Genomic DNA, 8,187 nt, shown 5'->3' on the forward strand with positions numbered 1-8,187 from the left:
AATAGCAAAAACTTTAAAGAGACTGTACATCTGACAATAGGGGGAAAATGGACTATTCTGCAGCTCTCAGGGGTGCTCCAGGCAAGAGATACACAGGCCATGCCCACACGGTGCTAGTGACACTGCCCATTAAAAATTTTTAAAAAATAAATCGATCAGCATTCACAAAGCTCACTTCACAATAGCCAAAACATCAGAAAAAAAACAGTTGTCCTCCAAGACCTGGGTGGGCATATATATAATGGGATGCCATAAAACAGGAAGAGCAAGCATGAGCTGTGGAAGAACTCCGTGACATAGATGAACGTCAAGTGTGCTGAGCTGGAGTTCATGCTCTATGGGGCACCTGGCTGGCTCAGTCGGTAGAGTGTGGGACTTTTGATCTCAGGGCTGTGAGTTCAAAACCCATGTTGGGTACAGAGCTTACTTAAAGATAAATAAAGTCTTTTTAAAAAAAATATTTAATTAATTAATTTATTTGAAGAGAGAGAGAGAGAGAGCATGAGCAGAGAGAGATGCAGAGGGAGAGGGAGAAGCAGACTCCCCGCTGAGCAGGGAGCGGGACCCAGGACTCGATCTAAGGACTCTGGGATCATGACCTGAGCCAAAGGCAGACACTTAACCAATTGAGCCACCCAGGTGCGCCCAAATATTTGTTTTGTTTTGTTTTAATATTTTATTTATTCATTAGCGAGATCGCAAAAAAGAGACCTGGCAGAGGGGAGGAGCAGATCAAGAGGGAGAAGCAGACTCCCCGCTGAGCAGGAGCCCAGTAGGAGGCTCCATTGCAGGACCCTGAGATCACGACCTGAGCTGAAGGCAGAGGACTGGGGTCAGGGTCTCAGGGTTATGAGATTAAGCCCCATATGGGGCTCCATGCTGGGTGTGGAGCCTGCTTGGGATTCTTTCTCTCCCTCTCCCACTGCCCCTCCCCCACCAAAAAAAATTAAAATAAAATCTTTTTTTAAAAAAGAGCTCATACTCTGTATTCCCATTTATATTAAAGTCAATGAAGGTAAAATGAATCTATAGTGATATGAATCAGATGGGTGGTAACCTGGGGCCTAGGAGGCAGGGCTGCCTACAAGTTGGGACCAGGGGACATTTTGCGGTGACAGTGTTTTCTCTCTTGACTGTGATGCTGGGGACGTGGGTGAATACCTTTGTCCAAACTCATCGAACTGAACACGTGAATGGGATCTCACTGAAAGGAACTTGTACCCCAGTAAAGTTAATTTTAAAATGATTAGTATTTATTTTCCAATTCCTAGAGAGATTAATATTTAATGACACGAAATGCCCACAACATAGTAAACAAAAAGATTTCTGAAATGACCCTAGAGCATAATCACACACACATATATCAGCACATCTAGGGAGCCGGCTCAGAGATTTTTCCAGAAGGACTTTCAACAAAATGTACCTAGTAATTAACTCATGGGTAATTTCTGTTTTCTATTTTGTGCTTTTCCTGTATTTCCAAATTTTCTGTAACAAACACTTGCCTTTTCATAAACACATTAAATAAGAACAAACATACCTCTTTTCCCTTTTTCCTGCTGTAGCAGCCCAGGGACATGGGGCTGGGCCCTAGGACAGACAGTAAGGACAAGCCTGTTGGGTGAAGGGGAACTCCCTGGGAGGTGGTAGTGGACAATTAGGGGTGCGAGGGGCGGGGCCCCCTTCCCCCGTCCTTTGGCCCAGTTTCTGTGCTGGATTAGTCTCCAGGGCTGCCATGCCCACTGGCGCCACTGGTGTAGGGAGGACCATTATCCTTGTGTTGGCTCCGGTGGCCTGGAAGCCAGCCCCTCCCATCTGGAGTGCCAGGGCCCTATTGGCTTCTCTCCTGAAAGAGCTTGTCTCCTGTGCTGCCTTGAGCAAGGGGTGGGGTGGGAGTTCCAGTCCCTTCACCTCCCACCCCCACCCAGGCCACTTTCCCTCTGGAGGAAGTCCTTCTCTGTGAGTGCTGAAGGGATTGGAGGGGGTGATGGGACGGAAGACCCTTGCCACCGCCCCCAACCCCCCCACCCCCCTCCACCCCCATCCCTGGCCCTGGGAGGTTGGGGACATCGTTTACCATAATCCAAATTGGGGAAACCAAGAGGATAAGTAGCAGATTACCTACCATCACTCAGCCGGTAGCGGGTGGGGCTCAGACTTGACCCCACCCGGGGCTGGATTCTCACTGGATTCATGCTTCTTTTCCCAGGAGCTTCTGGGCCCCAAATAGCTCATTAATGCAGTGGGTTTGGGGGCCTGGGGCTGTGTATCTCCCATGCCTGTTGTCTGCTCTGGGTTCCTGTACGATTTACAGTCTTCTACACAGTCAGTGGACCGGTCCGCTGGGCTCAGCACTTAAACGTGAGCTTCTCTGAGAACAGGGCTCTGCCTGCATTCAGAGCTGCTGCCCCCCTCTTCCCACATCGCCAACCCCGCCCCCATGGAAGGCCCCTTCCCTCTAGCCAGCTGGCCTCACAAAGGTTCCGAGGAGGAGGCCTGATCGATCCGGTTTCTTTTCCCTCCCTTGGTTAGCAGATTCTATAACAGACTGTGGAAATTAAAAATAAGAGCCTGAAACCGTTAAAAAAAATTTTTTTTTAACCAAATCTCAAATGGGAAAGATGAGGCAACAGCAGGTTAAGGACACTTTGTGATGTTGTGTTTTTATCACTTGGCATCTTCCCAACTGTAAATGTCACGGTGGATGGTCCTTGTGAATGGGAGGCGGTGGGGACGGCTTATACCTGCGTTGAGGCTGGTGCTTAGCGTTAGCTCACGTAGGGCCGGGGTCGGGGGCCGGGGGTCACTGGTCCTGCTCTGATCCTCCTTCAGGGTTTCCAGTAAAAATCAGTTGATGAGGTAAAAGAAAGAAATTTTAACAAATGTAAGGTATTTGTATGTCTATTTATAGAACTGTAAAGAAATTAACTGTAAAGTGAGTGGCCAAATGCTTTAGAGTAAAAGGACCAGGAAGGAAGGAAATGTTCTCCCCTTCCTCCCTTCCTTCCTTCCCTGTATGTTCTTTAAACTTTCTGTAACAGTTGTAATTTTTTTTAAGATTTTATTTTATTTTATTTTTTTAGCTGATCTCTACATCTGACTTGGGGCTTGAACTCACAACCCCGAGATTAAGAGTCTCTTGCTCCACCGACTGAGCCGGCCAGGGGCCCCTACAGTTGTATTACTTTTATAACAAGAAGAAATAAAGGAGGGGCGCCTGGGTGGCTCAGTGGGTTAAAGCCTCTGCCTTCAGCTCAGGTCATGATCTCAGGGTCCTGGGATCAAGGCAGGCATTGGACTCTCTGCTCAGCAGGGAGCCTGTTTCTCTTTCTCTCTCTCTACCTGCCTCTCTGCCTACTTGTGATCTCTATCTGTCAAATAAATAAATAAAATATTTTGAAAAAAAAAAGAAGAAGAAATAAAGGAGGTAGAATATGATTATATTAAAAGCGGTGGGACTGCCCCTGAGCCTTCCCATCAGATAACCATGACGATCAAGGACACTTTGGCTCCAGTACCTGCTACGTACCCGATCTCCTGCTACCCTCTCCCATCATCCTGGCTCCTCAGAACTGCCTGCAGGTGGGAGCTGTCCACCCCCCCTCCCCCAGCCCAGGGGACCGAGGCCCTGCCGGAGAGGCTGGGGGCTGAAGGGGATGATTCTGATTCTCAGAACTGTACTCTTTCCCTAATGGCTTCCTGCCTCTTCAAGGTGAACGTTTTTCCTAAATACAATGATCTTGGATGAGAACATTTTTGTCCTGTTTACAGAGAATCTGGAATGACTTCTGTAAACAGAATTTAGTAAAAGAAATATAAAAGTCAGTTAGTTTTGTTTTTGTTTCTGTATTCATTTTGTTTACTTTCTGACACTGTCCACCAGCGGCCAAACTAAGGATCAGCTCCGTCATGTTCAGAGCCCAGGAACCTTGGGGCCCCTTATTCAAAAAGGATTCCGAATTTTACGATGAGGACTATGGAGCACCAGGCCTAGAGTACCTGCACCGTCTACAGGCCCCCAAAGCCTGCCCCAACAAGGTCTGGACAGGTTTTAATGGAGCTACAGGGACATCCGCTCTGGGGCCAAAGCGAGCACCAGACAAATGCCTTCGAGCTTCAGGAAGATATGTAGTTCCTGATGCATTTTCCAGTCCCGGAAATACAAAGTAAGGAGAAGAGAGGGACAAGGGACACCAGGGACAACTCCAGGAGAGAGCCCCCCTCCCCACCACCCAGGGGGAAGAGCTGGGCCCCGGTACAAGGAGTTTTCCTGTAAAGCAAAGGATACCTACTGCCTGTTCTTGTGAAACACCCCACCCTGCCCCGGAGCCTTGATAGAATTTCCATGGCTTTGCTGGAGTCATTTGCTGGAGGCTTTGCTGCATGGCTGGCCAGCCTAGGTCTTGGAGAGAAATGAGTTCAGACCAATGGTCATGCTTGCTCCAGCAAAGACACAATGAGAAACTCCATTGCACCTGCTTTGGGAAAGGATCTCAGGCTTCACTGGCAGGTGTATTCCACCCTCCCACCCCCAGATGAGGCCTGAGGGTACTAAGGACAGACTGGCCACCTATGCATGTCAGTTGAGGACGATCTGTGGCTCTGAAGACAGGCTCCACAACGCCACTCCAGCCAGCCCCACGCACAATATGCCGCTTTCACCATGCCCGTATCCTCAGCCCCATGTCGGGTTCTGGCAGTTTCCAGGTGGATAGACAGCAGCACTGGGTGCCTCGATGGCTGCAGCCCCTGCTATGAACAGTGTGTGAATATGCAGGATCAACTACAGCAAGGGTCACGATGGAGAAGTCCTTGGAAGGGAAGATAGCCACTTAACAGAGAGGCTCAGCCCTGTGAGGCCCCATCGACTTTCACAGGACCACAGACAGCATACTCCTCCCCCGACCCTGCTCTCTACAGACCCCTTGCTCATTTTTCTTTAACAAACAATCCACCCCACTTCTCCCAGCTTTCCATAGCACTCTGGAGTAGCAGGCCCGTGACAGAATATTTTCTCCATAAGCATGTCTTGCAAGGAGGGACGGACAGACAAACGGTAAGCTGGGCAGCTACAGGGACATCCCAAGGCAGATTGGCAGCTGCTCTGTGCCCCTCAGCTTCTGTTCCAGCGCTCACAGGGCCCTCGAAGGGAGTGGGCTTCGTCAGTGCACAGGTTCCCAGGTGTAGGGTTACTCAGCTGCCTCCCCCAGCCCAGATGGGTCCCCAGGACCCTGCCTGGGACGGTTCCAAGCCACGCAGAGCAAGAAGGCAGAAAATGGAGGGCGACAGCCAAGAAGTTGCTGAGAAGAGCAGGGAGAGCTCCCAGGTCAGCTCAAGACCTTGCACAAGAAACACCTGCCTGTGGGGACAGGGTCCCATATGCACTCCCGATGCCGAGTGGGAGCAGGCGGGCCTCTCCCAGGTCCTCTCCTGGACACCACGGGTCCCAACTGTCCCTCCATTCTCAGGACAGAAACACATGGTGGTTGACCCAAGCCCTCTGCTGAGGGGACAAGATGAGACAGTGCTCAGGGGCTTGCTAATACCCTGGGGACAGCCTCCTAGTGACACTCCCTTCCAGGAAGCATGCTGGGCCTGTCTCTCCACCGGCCTGCCTCTCCCCGGATTTGCCCAAGGCGCTTTGGAGCGGGTTATAGCAGTGGGACCAGGGAGGGTAGAGGAGCCCCCTCCAGAGTTGAGGGGTGGGTGTTTACCCCTAAAGAAAAAGCAACCCCAAACAGCTACTGGGCGGAATTTCAGGTTGTGGGATTTCTAAGTAGCCAGCCCCCTCTCCACCGTTTTTCTTTCTTTCCTCCCCTCTCCGGGCCTGCTTTCCCTCTTTGTTGCCAAGCTCAGACGTCGGCTGCTGAAACCGAGCCCAGCATCCGCAAAGCCCGGAAACTTCCAGCTCCGCGACTAGGCAGAAAGTTGGGGTCGCAAGGCCAGGGTGACAGCGGCGCCCCAAAGGCCCGGCTTGGCGATGACCGGGGGCGCCGCCTGTCGCGGCCTCGTTCCGCTTGGCCGCGCGGAAACCTCGGAGAGTCCAAGGGCGGGACGTGAACTTGACCGCGGGGGCTCCCGGGATGACCTGGTAAGCGCGCCCGCTCTCCCGCCCCCACCCCCCTCCCCGGAGGCGCGCTGCGGCCGGCCGGGGTCCGAGAGCGCGGCCGCGGGGATAAGGGTCCCCAGCCGGGGTCCAGGGACCCGGAGAGGCAGGGGGCTGGGGCCCGGGTCTCCGTCGGGGAGGGGGCGCCGCCGCGGCTGCCATAGGAGCGCACCGGGAGCCGCGGCCCTCCGAGGCCCCACGAGGTGTGCCCTCCCGGCCTCCTCCCCAGCAAGGCCTCGGGGAAGTTCGGAAGGAATCTTTCCCGACATGTTCCCTCCCCCGGCTGCTGGGTCTGGGCGGCGGCCATCCCGACTCTTAAAGGGGAAAGAAGACCACTCTGGCTTTCTTCTCTCCTTTGCTTTCTAGCGTGCTCCCCGCCAGGAGGAGAGAAGAAAGGTGGGGGCGGGGGAGGGCAGGGATCCAGTCTACCTCTCAGGTGTGAACGCAGGCGGGGGCCTGCCCAGGGGCTCCACACTCCCATGAGGGCCTGCCAAGAAGAGGGACCCGCCTCAGTTCCGGGAGAGGCAGGCCCTGCCACAGGAGTGGGTCCTGGGGGCTCCCCGGGGGATACTGCTCCTGATCCACTCCAGTGGCCTGAGCAGCGGCCCTGCCCTCTCCTGTGTGACCCCTCCCCCTGAGCGGTACCCTCAGCCACAACCTCCCTATCAGCTCTGCCCTGGGCTCCTTGTGCCTGGGTATCCACCACGGCCGGTGGTGGGTTCGAAACATAGCAGCTGTGCTCAGGGACTGTGTAAGAGAGGGAGTCTGGCCCCGTGCGACCTTGTCTCTGGCGTCTCCTCCACCCCATGGCCTCTGCCCACAAGCCCAGTTCCAGCAGTCCCTCCAGCCCATTCCTCCACATCCGTCCTTTTGCTGCAGACGGGCCTATGAGTGTCCTGATCCCTGAGGGGCACCTTCAGGATAGGGAAGCAGAGCTTGAAAATGTCCAGAGTTCTTCCCTGGGTCTGGGCCTGGAGTTTGACTCAGAGCTCCCCAGACATAGCAGGGACTGCCTGCGTGGCTTTGCTCTAGGCAGTGGCCTGGTCCCTAACCTTCTAGAGGCCACTGTTAACCTCATCTCCATTCCCAGGGCTCCGGGAGCCCCAAGTCCTCAGTGGGAGGCTGCAGGGGCCGTGGGTAGAGAGGGCTCATGCAGGAGTGAGAAGGCCCGGGCCAGCTGGGATTGGGCAGGTCGCCACCCTCAGTGCCCTGGACGTTCCAGCAGCGGCCTCGGATGGGCAACCTGCAGGGTTCAGGAAGACCAGGTGGGGCACCGTGAAGAATTATCAGGCACGGGGCGGGGGCGGGGGTGGGGGGGACAGAGACCCTAGGCCTGCCAGTTGCTGCCAAGAGGGTCAAGGCCTCTGGTGCCAGAGCCTCAGACTTTTTGGGAGAAGGAAGTCCATATTTGTGCACGGAATGTCCAAAATTGGAAAATATCACATATCTTGGGTTGAACCCAGCCTGCAGACCCCACTTGCAACCCCTCGAACACCTGAGCTAGTTAGGGCTACAGGGAAGAAGGATTCCCAGTGCCCCAGCCCCAGCCCATCTCTGATGACGAAGCTCCATGGATCTGGAGAGCAGGTGGGAGAGTCAGTCTGCACCCCGCTTAGCCCACATCTCAGGGAAGTCGAGGCCTGAGTGCTCCGGACAATGGGGGCCGGCTTGCCTCTTTCAGATCAGATCTGGTTAACTGAGCTGATTTGGAGTTAAAATCTCCCCTTAAACCAGGTAATAGAACTACGCCGTCTCCAAATCCTCTGAGGAGCCTCTGTGCCCACTCAGGCGGTGCCGGCAAAGTGTGCTGTGCAACAAAGCCACACAGGGCAGGATGCGGAAAGCGAACTTGAACTTGAACTTTCTTCCTGTCCCAGGTGGTAGAGCAACCTCCAGGTAATAAAACCTGGGTCTGTTGCTGCCCAGAAGGGCCGGATACAGAGAGCCAGGCCTGCACCCGAACCCCAGCACTGCCTCATGCTGCGTGGAGGCGCTGGGAGACTGACCTCATGTCCCCTGTCTTCAGCTTCCCCCGCACCCCGTGCCTACAGCCCTGTGCTGAGCACTGGGGATCAAGAGGC

At 54.2% G+C, this 8,187-nt stretch overlaps 1 non-coding gene across 1 annotated transcript; it reads left to right on the top strand.

Annotated features, from left to right (window-relative positions):
• The first annotated feature begins 344 nt into the window (after window positions 1–344).
• TRNAK-UUU (transfer RNA lysine (anticodon UUU)) lies at window positions 345–417 on the top strand. Its single transcript has one exon. It is a non-coding gene; the product is annotated as a tRNA-Lys (tRNA).
• Window positions 418–8,187: the final 7,770 nt, after the last annotated feature.

Source organism: Lutra lutra, chromosome 8 (genome assembly GCF_902655055.1).
Source record: "Lutra lutra chromosome 8, mLutLut1.2, whole genome shotgun sequence".
Taxonomy (NCBI): domain Eukaryota; kingdom Metazoa; phylum Chordata; class Mammalia; order Carnivora; family Mustelidae; genus Lutra; species Lutra lutra.